Genomic DNA, 16,539 nt, shown 5'->3' with positions numbered 1-16,539 from the left:
GCTACATTCAAGGTCCTATTCTTTCATTATGAAGTTACTTTTTGAAGATCCAGACCCTGCCAAAGTCTCCAATTCAGTTCCTACAACTTGCCCTCTCACATGCTTTGCTTTAGCCTCAGGGACAATTCCTGGAACTCACCAAGCTCCCAACTGCCCCGGGCCTTGGCCTATGGCCAGTGCCGCTGCGGCTGCCCAGAAGGGCTCTTCCTGTGCTCAGCCCTCGGTTAACTCCTTCCCACCCTCAGGCTCACTCAAAGTCCCTCCCCATCTGAGCCATTGCTCTCCTCTTCTCCTTCTTGAATCTTCCCACCAAGGACAATTTTGTAATCCTTGACTGTCCATCTCCCCCGGTAGGTGATAAAACTCCACAAGAGCATTGTGTCATCATATACACAGTGCCTGGCCCACCCGAGATTTAGTGCACGGACGAGCAAACGAATGACAGCTCTTGTCCCAAAGAGGAGACAAATGTTGGCAATCTCAGGCCCCAACCCACGCTGACGGGGGAGAGACATTTTTGAACAGGTCAGACTTGCCTCTCGCCTATATTTGCAGTGCTCACCTGGCTCTTGAAGGACAGACATCAGCAGCAGAAAACCTCATTACTTCCAAAGGTACCGGCTTAGCCTACAATTATTTGTCAACAGGAAGGCTCTGACTCACTGTGAAACATTTCTTTACAGAAATCCAAAGCGTTTTACAAAGGGGCGAACGTATTGGTGACGACAGCTCTTAGAATATAGAGCACGATGGTAGGAACAGCAGATCGAGATAGAAAAGTTGCGACTTGCTCCCATCTCATGGCGAACCTTTAGTGGAACGAGGACCCGAAGCTAACTTTTGCCCACCAAGTCACTGCCTCTCTGGGCCTCAGTTTTCTTCCTCTATAGATGCATTTCCTCCCTTCCCCGATGTCATTCCTCAATGGACACTGGAACACCATGATTTAATGCAACTCTTCTGAAATCGGTAATGCCCAAATCCCTCCCTTGTATTTAAAAAAAAAAAAGAGTATAGACGAATGTCAGGCATTTAAGTACTACACATAAAGTAATTTTTAAGTGTTGTGATGTTTGTGATTTTGTCAGCTCTTTACAAATTGTTATATTCTCTAAATATTCATGTTTATATCTTAAAAAAATCACTCACGGGGCGCCTGGGTGGCTCGGTCGGTTAAGTGTCTGACTTTGGCTCAGGTCATGATCTGACGGTCCGTGAGTTCGAGCCCCGCGTCGGGCTCTGTGCTGACCGCTCAGAGCCTGGAGCCTGTTTCAGATTCTGTGTCTCCCTCTCTCTCTGCCCCTCCCCTGTTCATGCTCTGTCTCTCTCTGTCTCAGGAATAAATAAACGTTAAAAAAAAAATTTTTTTTTTTAAATCACTCACACGCGAACTTTTCCTTAAACAATTGGCTGATAAGAGTACACATATTTCTGGGAATACAAAAAAGCATTAGTGCCATTTTTGCAGCCCAGATTGATGCTGGCAGGCCTACAGTTGTCCCGCTTGTTCAATTTGTCCTGCCTGAAGAACAGATAGGACTGAGGGATTGCCCTCAAATCTTTGAATGTTTGTTCCAGCTTTAGAATATGGTTTCACATCCTGTTTTTACCGTTAAATCAATGCGAATTAGAAAAATCATCCAACCCCTTTATGTGTTAGTTTTTTCGCACGTCAGAGGTAAAGAGTACCTGGCTCTACGTATGTCCCAAGGGATTTGGCAAAGACTGTCGGAATTAGTGGCTGTGGCCGTGCCAGTTCCGTGGAGAGGTCTGACCTCAGGGCAGCACAACGATGTAGGCTTGTCAGGGATCTGTGGCACTTCTGTTACCGGGTGCCACAGAGGATTTCTGGAGTGGAGTTCTGTGGCCTAAGAAGACCGATTTGATGTTACTTTTAGAACAGTGCCTTCCCAGAGGACCAAGTCCCATTGGGTCTGGTCTACAGACAATAAGCGAATTAAAGATAAGCGTGCTATATGTGTCTGTGTGCAAGTGTGTGAATGTGCAGGTTACTGTCGGCTGTTCTTCTGAGGTAATTTCCTTCCTCAAATTGGTGTTTTTAACATCCATAAAATATACTCATCCATAAGATTCTGAAGTCCGCTTAGAAAACCTGAGCTGGGGCGCCTGGGTGGCTCAGTCGGTTAAGCGGCCGACTTCGGCTCAGGTCATGATCTCGCGGTCTGTGGGTTCGAGCCCCGTGTTGGGCTCTGTGCTGACAGCTCAGAGCCTGGAGCCTGTTTCAGATTCTATGTCTCCCTCTTCCTCCTACCCTCCCCTGCTCATGCTGTCTCTATCTCTCTGTCTCAAAAATAAATAAATGTTAAAAAAAAAAAAAAAAACACCTGAGCTGAAGGACAACCTTGTTATTGTTTCTTGGATCTTCTATGACCTGGTTTTGTCCATCAATGATTAACTTACTTTGGCTAGCAGGGGTAATGCTAAAGTTTGAAAATTCACCTAGCTTTCTAAGTGGAAGGACGCTAACATTTACTGAGCTAAACTGTGTGCCCAGAACTGCTTTGGTGATTCCGTGCCCATTATTGCATTAAATCTTCTTCGTAACGTGATGAGGAAGTATTACGCTCCCTGAAGCTCGAGGAAGACCAGTCACTTGATCAAGGTCCCAAGTTGCTAGCCAGCAAAATCTGAATCTGAACTTAGTTTGTCTGAGACCAACGTCCATTGCCTTTTCACCTCACTGGCTTAATCCCCCAAATGAAACCACTAGATACATATTCTAACCTGGAATATGCCTCTTTTATGTTGCAGTATAATTAATGTCAGTGTGATATTCGTTTCAGGTGTACGATACAGCGATTCAACAATTCTTTACATTACTCAGTGCTCGTCACATCATGATAACTGTACTCTTAATCGCCTTCACCTGTTTCACCCATCCCCCTACCCACCTCCCCTCTGGTAACCATCAGTTTGTTCTCTATAGTTAAGAGTCTGTCGTTGGGGGGGGGGGGGTGGGGAGGGATACAATTTTGATGTCAATTGAAGGCTATTTTCTGTCTGTAGAGTGTGTGACAGAATCCGAAGAGGTCCCAAGGCCAAGCACCAAGTAAGACCAAATGCCCAAGTCACACCGTGTCTCTGAGTATGCTCCAGAGCTAGGTGTAAAACATTCTGGATTATCTCCTCTTTGGTACCATCTATCCTTGATTGTCCCTTTGTCTTTTATTCTCCTTAAGAATAACTAGTGTTGGCTAGACTTCATGACGTCAAAAAACAAATAATTCATTTGCCCTCCAGGGCCATAACCAGTGATTGCCCTTCTAGTCAGTGATACATGGGCCAGTGTTTATATCTGATACCTTGTTTTATCTGTGGTCAAATTCTGCTCTGAAGATAACAAAGAAAGTTGAACGTTCTGAATTTTAAAGACTTCATTGTGAAGAAATTTGCTCAAGAAAAGGCCAAGTCTCTGGGAAGAAAGACCGAGAATCTCTAAGCCCCAGGTTTGCAAGCCTTGGTTAAAAAGGTAGAGTCCTAGCCTGCCTGCCTGCCTGAAGGTTCCCATTTAGTAGGTTGGTAGTGGGGTCCTGGAATCAACGTTTTAACAAACCAGGGGATTAAGTACAAGCAAAAGCTGCAGGGAACACACATTGGGAAACAGTTCTAAGATACATCTCATCCAAGGAGGATATAATTCTTCACTTACTAGATGGAGGTTCTTTCCTTTCTTTTTTTCTTTTCGGCTGACAGAGATAAAAGACCGCACCTCTTTACCCTAATGCTGAGAGGGAACTACGTGAACCTCCACAAAACAACTCATTTTCTGGGCATGTTTCAATATAAAAAATGGTTAGCTGTGGAGAATTCCAGAGAGCTGAGGTGGGGGAGGGGTGGTAACCAAGGAATGCTAAAGATCCAAGAGAGGACGCCCTCACGAATACCCTTCATGAGGACAAGGAATGTGCTTGGCCCAATCAGTATGAAGGCAATAAATCTGGACTAAGCAGTCGCACTAATTCAAAAGTCCTTTGGAATTTCCAGACAGTTCTGTTTTTTATCGAGTATACGAGTCAGCATATCTTTCAAAAGCTGCCTGAAAATGCCAACGCTCTGGCTGGCTGCCATGTTTCTCCAAGGTGACGCGTACCGTGTGCAGGGCTGTCTTCATGGTTGTTTATGGGCAAGGAGCCATTTTGGTTGATCAGCACCTGAGCCAAACCAGTTGTTAAATATACTGAATGCCATCCCTGACTGTGCCAATACCTCTTGGGCAAGTGTTGGCCATGGAGGTTCACAAAGAGTGAAGGGTGTAAAGGGTGCCTTGAGAAAGGAGAGCTGGAACCTCAGGCAGGGTGGGAAGAGGAGGGGCAGGGAATGCAGAAATACTTAGTTCACTGTCCCCAATTAACTGGGGTGGCAATCTCTTTAAAGGAGTCAGGGCTGAAGGGCAGGGCATGGCTCCTGGGGCCTGAGCTGAACTTGATTCAGAGATCATAGTCTCAGCAGTGATCATCTGCAGTGATTGATTACTGATGTCTGCCAAGGGCTCAAGAAGGGCAGTGTATGTGTGGCATGCTTGTTAGCTGGGCTCTAACTGACGTGGAGCTACATTTTGAACTCTCCAGCATTTTGCTGATCTCTCCCTTCAGAAACACACACCAGCTTTTTCTTTCTCCTCATGAATATACATAGCCATCAACATGCTGCTCGAATAAGAGATTTATAGTAGTTTAGGCAGACTCTCTCAGAGGTATCTGGCCTAATGAGCAGTAAATGCCACTCAGCATATGTCGCTAAAAACTATGAACAGGGAAATCCCTATAAGATAGCTTTCCCTGTGTAGCCACTTATTTTCTTTGCAACAGATGTCCAACGCATCAGGTTCTTTCGTGCCCTGGAACCAACTGTCACCCTCAAATCCCCTGGAGTGGATCATGACTGTGGTAGGATTTATGACATCTGTCACCGGGCTTCACACAGAAGACCTGGTAGATTAATATGAAATATGACTGAGTTCATCAGCACTTTCAGCCATAACTGAGCACTCTGGAAACATCTGTACCACTTGAGCATGCTGATGTTCCCAGTTGTGTCCAGCTGAATGGATAGGAAATGGGACCAAATAGGGCACTTATCTCCCTTCCTTATCACACTCCACTGCCTGGATTTTGACCTTTTTTTTTTTTTTTTTTAATAAAAATCAAATATCCTTGGGGTACCTGGACCACTCAGTCAGTTAAGCATCCAACTCTTGATTTCAGTTCGGGTCATGATCTTACCATGTGGGATCGAGCCCCATGTCAGGCTCCACGCTGAGCATAGAACCTACTTGGGATTCTCTCTCTCTCTCTCTCTCTCTGCCCCTCCCTTGCTTACTCTCTCTCAAAATAAATAAGTAAACTTTAAAAAATCAAATATCCTTTTTAAAAAATTGTTTTTAAGTTTATTTTGAGAGAGAGAAAGAGAGTACACAAGTGGGGGGAGCAGAGAGAGAGGGAGAAAGAGAGAATCCCAAGGAGGGTCCGCACTGCCAGCATAGAGCCTGATGCAGGGCTTGAACCCACAAACTATGAGATCATAACCCAAGCCAAAGTCAAGAGCCAGACGCTCAACCGACTTGAGCCACCCAGGTGCCCCACAAAAATTAAATACCCTTAAATATTAAATCATATTGATTAAATCATCTTGCTACAAGATTTCTAGAACTTGTGTTTTCATTGGAAAGCACCAGTCTTTGATAATGTAACCAAAGTTTCTAACACCAGAGAGTTTGCTTTACAGTTTGATCTGGAAGTTTTGTGCTTTGGGCTTTTTGGGGGTTGGTGTGCTTATGGTACTGGGTTGAATTAGTCAGGATTCTCCAGAGAAACATATATGTATATATATATATGGACCTATTATAGGAATTGGCTCATGGGAATATGGAGGCCGAGAAGTCCCACAATCTGCTGTCTGCAAGCTGGAGAGCCAGGAAAGACAGTGGTATAATTCAGTCCAAGTCAGAAACCTAGGGAACCAGGAGCACTGATGGGCCAGGGCAGAAGAAGATAGATGTCCCAGCTCAAGCAAAAACAGCAAATTCTCCCTTCCTCTACCTGTTTGTCCAATTCACTTCCTCAATGGACTGGATGATACCCACCTACGTGCTAAAGACGATCTTCTTTACTCAGTCTACTGATTCAAATACTAATCTCTTCTAGAAACACCCTCACAGACACACAGAGAAATGATGTTTTGCCAGCTAACTGGGCATCCCTTAGCTCAGTCAAGTCGACACATAAAATCAACCATCATATGGCTTGAGAGCATAGATTCTTAAAACTCATTACGATTTAGAGAAATCATACCCTTTAGAGAAATGGTATTTGTCAGTTTTTTTTAAAAAAAAAGCAGTGTGATATTTGATTACTAATGTGAATTGTAGAAAAATGCCATTGAGGAATTGTGTGGAGAAATACCAAGAAGAAACAGCAGTAGGATGGGGAAAATAGTTTGGGCCATCGAACCTGTTTTCTGTTACGTGATGTCAAATGACAGTTCCATTTGTTGAGTTATCAATGTGATGTAGAAGGTTAGGAGCCACACCTGACTTCAGATCCTAACCCACCACCTATTAGCAGTGTGGCCTTGGGCTAGTTTTTAAATCTAAGTCCCCGTTTTGTCCCTTTTGAAACAGGGATAGTAATAGCTTTTACTTCATGGGATTCAATGAGAAAAGCCAATGGGAATATACGCGAGGTAACCTAGCACCGTGTCTGGAACACGGTAAGTGTGTGTTAAGTGTTAGTCATCGTTATTATCGTTTATTATCAGCATTAGGAAGCAGGAGCCCTTTCCTCAACGACTTACTTAAATTAATAATCAGGGTAACAACAACAGTAGCAAACACACGTCCAGGCCCTTAACACGTATTCAACTACAACCACCCTATGAGGAAGGTACTAATGTTATTACCACCCGTAACTTATAACTGAGGAAACTGGGTCACAGTGAGATTAAGTATTCACCCGTTTGTGTCTGGCTTACTTCCCTTAGCGTGACATTTTCAATGTTCACCCGCATTGTAGCATGTATCAAAGTTTCGTTCCTTTTCGGGGCTTTTTAAAAATTCAGGCACCTGTTGGGGCACCTGGCTGGCTCGGTTGGAAAGGTGTGCGACTCGTGATCTTGGGGTTGTGAGTTTGAGGCCCACGCTCGGTGTAGAGTTTACTTAAAAAATAAACTAAATTCATTCGTCTGTTGATAGACACTTGCCTTGTTTTCATTTTCTAGCTACCATGAAAAGGGCTGCTAGGGACATGGGTAAATGAGTATCTGTTTGAGTCCCTGCTTTCAGTTCTTTTGGGTGTATCCCTGGAAGTGGAGTTGGTGGATCACGTGGTAATTCTATGGGTAACTTTTTGAGGAAACACGATATTGTTTAGCACCAAAGCTGCACCATTTTACATTCCCACCAACAGTATACCACAGTTCTGGTTTCTTCAAATCCTCATCCACACTTCCTCCTCCTCCCTTTTTGGTAATAGCTATCTCAATGTGTTTTTTAATATACCTTTTTAAGTTGTTTGTTCTTAAGTTTATTTATTTTTAGAGAGACAGAGATAGTGCGAGTGGGGAAGGGCCAGAGAGAGGGGGAGAGAAAGAGAGAGAGAGAATCACCAGCAGGCTCTGGGCTGCCAGTGCAGAGCCCGACGTGGGGCTTGAACCCCCGAAACTGTGAGAGTGTGACCTGAGCCAAAACCAAGGTCAGACACTTAACCTACTGAGCCACCCAGGTGCCCCAAAGGTGCGATAGTTAATTTTATGTGTCAGCTTGACTAGGTCATGGGGTGCCCAGATACGTGGTCAAGTTATTCTCCATTCTCCATGTGCCTTTGAGGGTGTCCCTGGATGAGGTTAACATTTAAATCGGTAGACTGAATAAAACGGATGGCCCTCCCTAATGTGAGCCTCATCCAATCAGTTGAAGGACTGATTAGAAACATAAGACAGACCCTGAGTAAGAAGGAACTTCTCCTGCCTAACTGACTTTGAGTTGGGATGTTGGTCTTTTGTTGCCTTTGGACTCAAACTGAAACACTGGCTCTTCCTGAGTCTTGAAGCCTACTGGCTTTGGGGCTGGAACTACATTAGCATCCTTGGTTCTCAGGACTTCAGAGTTGGACTGGAACTACCATCCACTCTCCTGAGTCTCCAGCTTGCCAAATGCAGATCTTGGGACTTTACAGCCTCCAGAATCATGTGACCCAATTCCTTATCATAAATCTCTCGATAGATAGACAGACTGACAGATGGATAGATAAGGGGCAGGGAGGAAGAAAGGAAGGAAGGGAGGGAGGGAAGGAGGAAGGAAGGAAGGAAGGAAGGAAGGAAGGAAGGAAGGAAGGAAGGAAGACCCCTCTTATTCTGGGTTTGTCTAGAGAATGCTGGCTAACACAAATGGAAAGAAAAAATAATAAAGTAAAACCTTGGATTCTTATGTACATGTAACCTGAAATAATAAAAACCGACACAGTGTTGGATTTCATTATGTAATCCAAGGAGAGACAGGCATATTTGGATCCTGAGATTCCGCTTTGCGATAAAGTTTTAAACTGAAATCTAAATTCCAATGGTTTGGACAAAGTGTTTCTCCTTAGAATCTCTAAAGATAGGCTACGGAAAACTATAAAACAAGAAAGATCACAGTTAAAAACACTACAATGAAACATTAAGGAAAAGAAGAATGGGAGCTCCATAGAGGAATGAGAAGAGACAAAAACTTAGGGCAAGTATATTTAAATGAAACTTCCTCTTCTATTAACATTTCTAGGCCCCAGAGAAGGAAGTTCCATGAGTATATATTGACAAGTCACTAGAAAGGAAATATAAGAGGTATCTATACATTTGAAAAAAAATGTTCAACTTCATTAATGAAAGAAATTTCAAACCATTGAAATAGCCATGTTTTTGCGACAATGTGAATTCTCACTGCTGGTCAGGATGTGGTAAAAAATTAGCAGGAAGGGAAATGGATATGAACAAGGTTCATGGATATGAACTTGGATATGAGCTTTCCGGACACCATTTGGCAACACGTTTTAAGAGGCTCGAAAATGCTCATCCTTTCGACACTGTACTTTAATTCTTAGGGAAATATTTTTCTTAGGGAAACAAACTTTATATCAAACAATGTGCACTGCGTTATTACGTAGGACAGTAAAAGAAAAGAAAAGAAAAGAAAAGAAAAGAAAAGAAGAGTGCTACAGACAGCTTAAATGTTCACAAAAGGTAATGATTCAGTAGATCCTATCTATGAAGTAATCTATAAAGTAGTTTTTAAAAACTGTGTTCGTGAAGTGTTCGTAACGTTGCAAATGCTTATAATAAGGTTAAAGAGGAAAAAAATCAATACTAAACTTACATGCCAAGCAGGGCCTAAACTGCCTAGGACAGGTCCTAGAATGCCAGCCATTCCTTATGGTTCTCTCATATGGGTCTTTTATCCGGTGACCTTTCCAGCTGACCACAGCTGGGCCAGGGATGGAACGCTGCCCAGGAAAAGGCCGTTTATCTACAGAATGGCCACCAGGGAAGATAGTGATTAACTGGACCATGCAGAACATTCCTCGGCAGAACCTGAAGTTGAGGCCCAGGGACAGCAAAGCAATTGGACACAGGGGAGAGGTTAAAAAGTTGTCAAGTCTCCACCATGGTGGCGATGAAGCAGTGTCTCCATTATCTACTGTTGTATAACACACCATCCCCAAACTTGGTGTCTTAAAACAGCAATAAAAATTTACCTTGCTGGGGCACCTGGGTGGTTCAGTCGGTTGGGCGTCTGACTTCGGCTCAGGTCATGATCTCACGGTTCGTGAGTCCGAGCCCTCCATCGGGCTCTGTGCTGACAGCTCAGAGCCTGGAGCCTGCTTTGGATTCTGTGTCTCCTTCTCTCTCTGCCCCTCTCCCGCTTGTGCTCTGTCTCTGTCTCTCAAAAATAAATAAATGTAAAAAAAAAAAAATTTACCTTGCTAACACATCTATTTTTTATTTTATTTATTATCATTTTTTAAGTAGGCTTCATGTCCAGGGTGACGCCTAATGTGGGGCTTAAACTCTTGACCCTGAGCCGAGATCAAGAGTCGGGGGCTTAACCGACTAAGCCACTCATTTGTAGGTGCCCTCACAAGTCTATAATTTGTCAGAGCTGAGTGGTGACAGTTATTTTCTGTTTCATGAGGAGAGTCAGGGAGGGAAGTTCACCTGGGGGTAGAGGGTCCAGTTTCAATATGGCTCACTCACAGAGCTGGCACATTTGGGCTCACTATGAGCCATGGGCCTCTGTTCTCCTCCACATGGTTTTCTTCATGGACTTCCTCCCAACATGGTGACTGGGTTTCAAAAGGACAAGGTTGAAGAGCATGACTTTTCTTTTCTTTTCTTTTCTTTTCTTTTCTTTTCTTTTCTTTTCTTTCTTTTTTCTTTTCTTCCCTTCCCTTTCCTTTCCTTTCCTTTCCTTTCCTTTCCTTTCCTTTCTGTTCCTTTCTTTTAGCACATGGCATGTTTATGACCTGGACTTAGAAGTCAGAGCGTTGTTGGAGGTCACCAAGGTCATCCTAGTATCAAAGGCAGGGGTCATAGGCTCCCCATCTTGCCACAGGAGTGGCAACGGTCTGCAGCGGCACGGGGAATAGGAGATACTGTTGCAGCCATCTTTGGAAAACACCGTCTGCCACAAGTCCATAGGGTTAAGGAAGTGAGAGGGAAATAAATAACCTGGTTTGCTAAAGTTGTGCTGGGTCCTGCATGACCTGAAGTCTCAGAGCTACATTCTAGACACCATGAGACCTGATATTCAGTCCTGGGGGCCCATGATATCAGGCCTGTGCTCTTACAGTAAACTTCCATTTCTTTATTACTTAAGGTGACTTTAGCAAACCTTCCACCTTGCATCAACTGCAACAAAAGCCCAACTAATCCAGACACATCATGATTTCAGTTATTGAAAGAAAAATGAGGGGTAGCCTGGGTGGCTAGGTCGGTTAAGTGTCTGACTCTTGATCTTTATTAAGGTCCTGAGTTCAGTCCCCATGTTGGTCTCCATGCTGAGTGTGGAGCCTACTAACAAAGGAAAGGAAGAAAGAAAGAGAAATTAATGGAAGGAAGATTGGAAATATGTTGAAATGTTAATAGTAGTTGACTCCGAGTGGTAGATTCTTGGGTGATTTTTTTGGGTGATTTACCCCCTTTGAGATTATTATTTTTTAATATGAAATTTATCATCAAATTGGTTTCCATACATTTAAGATTATTTTTAAAACACTGAGGGGTGCCTTGGTGGCTCAGTTGGTTAAGCGTCTGGCTTTGGCTCAGGTCATGATCTCGAGGTTCATGAGTTTGAGCCCCGCATCAGGCTCTGTGCTGTCAGCTCAGAGCCTGGAGCCTGCTTCAGATTCTGTGTCTTCCTCTCTCTCTGTCCCTCCCTTGCTCACTCTCTCTCTCTCTCTCTCTCTCAAAAAATGAATAAACAGTAAAAAAAAAATCATTAAAAAATCAAAAAACACAGGAAGGCTAAAAAGAACTAAAAAGCTTTACTCAGAAAAGAAATAAGGTTCTTCATGGTGTGGAGATCTGTCTTATAAATGAGCCTTCTATCATGTTATGTCCAGTTCCTTAGACCTGGTTCTCATAATGGCCCTGATTGTACCTCGTTCTTCCTAAACCTCATTTTTAATAATCCCAGCTTGGGGCCAGTTATTTGCCAGATGGCTTTCTAGACATCATCGTGTGTAATGAAGACCCTACAATTGGGAGTTCAAGGAAATTGTAAGAGGCCTCTTGTCTGGTCTGCTTCTCTCATTCTTCCCTGCCCTTGAGCAAGCAGACCCTCAGAAAGGGCAGACTATTAAGCCCACTCTGCAGACAACCACTGCATCAGGTTGGTCAGTCAGGCCTGCCAGTTTCTCGAAAGCTCTGTTGCTTGTCACAAAGAACAATGACACTCCACCGCGGGAAAGTCCTCATGGGCTCAGGACTCCATTTCAACTCAAATCCACTGAAGGGTCCCCATTTTGTTATTTCTGCTCTCCCACGACTGCTAGCTGGTCCAAAAGTAGCGATGAAGCAAGTTCAAGCCAAACTCTCTCCATTCTACAGATCCTCTAGAGCTGTCCCCACTGGCTCTGTCCCTTTCACATTGTCTTGTATGGGGACAGGACACCTACTGTCACCAGCAGGCATGGCCCCTCAACGTGGTGGGAAGTCAGCTCAGCTCCCAGAGATTACCAGAGCATTCTCTCTCATCCCCCTCCCCCACTTCTCTTTTCCTTTTCTTGCTCACCCTGCCTCACACACTCCCACCCCCTTTCACCTCTCTCACATGTGTCATTGCATGCACGCATGCACACACACACACACACCCTCTACTGTCACCTCGCGCAGATCTGTTCATCAGGGTTTTTGTTGTGCCTTGGTACAGTGTGGTTTCCCCTCATTCAACACCGAAACCTCTTTTATCCTTTATCCTCAATCCCTACCTACTATCTTATTGCCTGCAGATAGGCTATGTTTCCAAGCCTCTGTGAGCTTTGTAAGTGTTGTGTTTGCTGAGAAGTTCCAAGCATCCAGGTTTTTTTTTTTAAGTTTACTTATTTTGAGAGAGATGGAGACAGTGCCAATGGGGGAGGGGCAGAGAGAGAGAGCGAGAGGGAGAATCCCAGCAGGAGGCTCCATGCTCCCAGCGCAGAGCCCCGATGTGGGGCTCAAACCCACAAAACTTCCTGATTGTGACCTGAGCCGAAACCAAGAGTCGGGTGCTGAACTAACTGAGCCACGCAGGCGCCCCGCATCCAGACACGTTCATGGTCAAAATGGCTAGGGAAAAAGGGGTGGGGTCAAGCCAACATAGGGGATCTGTGACATTTGTTATTCCAAATGTGTGACCTCAGGAGGAGCCCTGCCACGTACTAGTGAGACCGGGCTTTCAGATCTGCCCCATGTTCCCTTAGAAACGGTGAGGGCTTCTCGGACAAACGAGATTGCTGTATCTTGGAGGCACCTCTCCGTAAGCGCATGTTCTGGCAAGAAGTAATCACTGTTGTGACCTACAGTAATGGGTCTGAGCGCTGGTGTGGAGCGACTTCGACGCATTTCTCATTGGCTCGTTTGACAATTGCAGAAGTATTAACAGCAGCTTGGCAGAATCATCTCGATCACACGAGCACAAGGTGAAAGCGGCAATTGGTTTTTCCTTGGTCACTGCGTTTATGAAGAAGCTTCACCTGTGAGGCCTCTGCCTGCTCGCCCGGCACAGAGACTGCCCAGCCAGAAAGAGTCGTCCCTTCGTACAGCCATGCTTGTGTGCCAGGAACGTTGGGGTTTGGTGCTAAGGCATTTTAGTCCTTTTGAAAACCTTGGGGAACAATTAGCTGGAATAGTTTTGTATCGCTAAAGCCAAAAACTGTCTGATGAAGGGCCCATCTCTTCCTTGCTTTCTGAAACAAAACAAAAAAACCCCTGTTACTTAATGCAGTATGCAGCATGAAATACAGTTTTAACTTTAACTACAATTCAACAAACCTTTACTTAATTGCAACGATTTGTTCTAGGCCCTGAGGAGGGAACAGTCTTTAAAACAGGATTCTCTCTCTCAAAGAGCTCATTTCCTAAACAAAGTAATTAGACCTGTGTGATAAATGTTGCAAGTATATACGAGGGACAAGGGGGGGACACAGGGGAGGAAGAAATGAACTCTGGAGGGTTCAGGAAGTCTTTCTGCAGGAAAAAAGTGCTTGCGGTTTTGCGGAATGAGTAGGAGTTAGTCTTGCAAACAAGGTGGAGAACAGGACATCATTCCAGACAGAGCGACAGAGGCAATACTGTGGGTAAAGGCATAGACAACCGATCTGTATGGGGAAGGCAGTGAGGTCAGGAGTCGATAAGACAAATTGGGAGAAAATGGTGGGGTCAAGAGCCTAATGGTGTTCATGAAGTCTTTTTAATTTTTAATTGAGATACAGTTTACAACCATAGGATCTGCCCTTTTAAAGTACCCTTTAAAAAATGGTTTTTAGTACATTCACCAAGTTGTACAACCATCACCCCTTTCTAATTCCAGAGCATTTTCATCACCCCAAAAGGAACCCTGTCACCCCCTTTTTCCCTCCCCCTGGCTTGCTTCTGGAAAACACTAAGCCACGCTCTGTCTCTATGGATTCACCTACTCTGGACATTTTATATACATGGAATCATAGAATATGGGGCTTTTTCCATCTCGTTTCTTTCACGGAGCATAGTGTTTTCAAGTTTCATCCATTTTGTAGCATGTAACATTATTCCTTTTTAGGGTAGAGTAATATTCCATTGTATTTGTTAATCAGTTGATGGCCATCTGGGTTGTTTTCACCTCTTGGCTATTACAAATAATGCTGCTATGAACATTTGTTTACACCCTTTTGCGTGACACATGTTTTTAATTCTCTTAGGTATGTACCTAGAAATAGAATTTCCGGGTCTCGTGATTACTCTCTGTTTAACTATTTTTGTTTGTTTAGTTCTTATTGCATAATCATAAACTTAACCCTGCAATCCAGCCAAACTTGGAGGAGAGTAAGGAAAATGTGGAACCCACAGAACTGCAGCGAAAGCACAAAGATTATCGAACAATTTGAGCAGATGGGGGTGAAGGGGGCTCTTCTGAGCTACAGAAGGAATGGTCTGGTAGTTAAGATAAAAACACAAGTCAAATGGTGATCTTCCTGCTGGTCTTGCCATTCATGGACCCAAAGTGTTTCATGGCTTCTACAACATACCCTCTTTCGCCCTGCCAAGACCACATGCTTGCCATCCAGCCACTCAGTGTCGGCAGTGCAGATGAAAAACTGGGAAGCATTTGTGTTGGGTCCAGCATTGGCCATGGACCAGATGCCGGGGTCCATGTGCTTCAGAATGAAATTCTCATCATCGCATTTCTCCCCATCGATGGACTTGTCGCCAGTGCCATTCATGGTGTGGGAAGTCACTGCCCTGGCACAGAAATCCCAGAATAGTCCTATGAAAGCAGGAACCTTTAGAGCCAAATCCTTTTGGCCCAGTGCTCAGAGCACGAAAGTTCTCTGCTGTCTTTGGAACTTTGTCCGCAAACAGCTCAAAGGACACGCGGCCCAAGGGTTTGTTGTCCGTGGCGATGTTGGAGAACGTCATGGGGTTCACCACGGCTAGGCAGCGCAGGCAGCTCTGGGGTAGGGGTGTCTCCAAGGTCTCTGTTTAACTTTCCGAGGAACAATTAGACTGTTTTTCAAAGAGGCCATGCCATTTCCCATTTCTGTGAGCAATCACAAGGGGTTTCAATTTCTGCGCATCCTTACCCACACATGTTATTTCTGTCTTTTTTTATTCTACCCATCCTAGTAGATGATGGGTAGACTAATGATGTTGAACATCCCTCTGTGTGCTCATCGGCATTGGCAAATATTCTTTGGAGAAATGTATATTCAAATCCTTTGCCCATTTGTCAATTGATGCGAACCTCATAAAATTTACAAAGCTTTAGTTGGACTGACACCGAGAGAAGAATAAAAGTACTAAAATCGAGACATTACTACCAACCTTACGGGGAATTCTATGAACATTCGTATGCCAACAAATAAATCAACTGGATCTTCTCAAAATAAAAAATGTGCTTCAAAGGACACGATTACAGTAGAAAGACAACCCACAGAATAGGGGAAAATATTTGGAGATCATGTGTCTTGTAAGGTTTGCTCTCCGGCATCTATAAATAACGAACTCTTACAACTCAATAATAAGACAAATAACCCAATTGCTCTCAGGGCACAGGATTCATCCATCTTTGGTCTTACGCACAGAGTCATGAATATTCATTAAGTAAACTTCTTTCAATTGATTTTTTTCATTGTTTATAATAGCAAAGCGCTCGTGGCCTACACCACCGATGTGTGTGCGAAAGTATCAGACACTGCAATGTCCTAACCGGGCCATTACCAAGTTACATCCAAATACAAGCAAAGACATCAAGATTTGGGGCTGAAAAACACTCTCAACACAATTGCTTAAACCCGCTACCGCTCTGGACAAGGAAAACACGCTTCAAGTTCAACTCCCAGACTGTGAAAGTGAGACCCAGGGGACCTGGGGTAAATTCAGCGTCTCTGTCTCTAATTTCCTAACCACATGTTTCCACTAGACTCAGAAGTAAACAGCATGAGGAAGCAGGGAAATTGCCTCACCCTCAAGCCGCTGCAAGCTCCTTCTCCTTCAGATCCATCGGAGCCTCCAGGGAAGAGGGTCCAGATTTGGCTTCGAGGACTCATGCCCCTGCTGCCTTCAACGTGCCGTGTGGCCAGGGTCCCACTCCCACTGCTCCAGAAAGTTGAACAACGATGGACGCTCTCGCGTCAGGAATGGTGTCAGTCTTCATCCCACGCTAGCTGAGGGTCCTGAATGAACGAATCGGTCGTCAGTCCCCAAACCTGCTCCTTCTATCACCTTCTGGGGCACTCTCTCTCCCGTTTGCCCTTCTACCCGCTCTGACCCCATCTTTCTTCCCCAGCTCCTCTTCTCCCACCAGCCCCTTCC

The 16,539-nt window shown here is 44.4% G+C and overlaps 1 pseudogene; it reads right to left on the bottom strand.

Moving 5' to 3' along the window:
• Window positions 1–13,938: 13,938 nt before the first annotated feature.
• Window positions 13,939–16,274, bottom strand: LOC113604092 (peptidyl-prolyl cis-trans isomerase A-like; annotated as a pseudogene).
• Between the last annotated feature and the right edge of the window lie 265 nt (window positions 16,275–16,539).

This window comes from Acinonyx jubatus, chromosome A2 (assembly GCF_027475565.1).
Source record: "Acinonyx jubatus isolate Ajub_Pintada_27869175 chromosome A2, VMU_Ajub_asm_v1.0, whole genome shotgun sequence".
In the NCBI taxonomy this organism is placed as follows: domain Eukaryota; kingdom Metazoa; phylum Chordata; class Mammalia; order Carnivora; family Felidae; genus Acinonyx; species Acinonyx jubatus.
The sequence above is the reverse complement of the archived record's forward strand: the minus strand, read 5'-3'. Positions and strand labels throughout refer to the sequence as shown.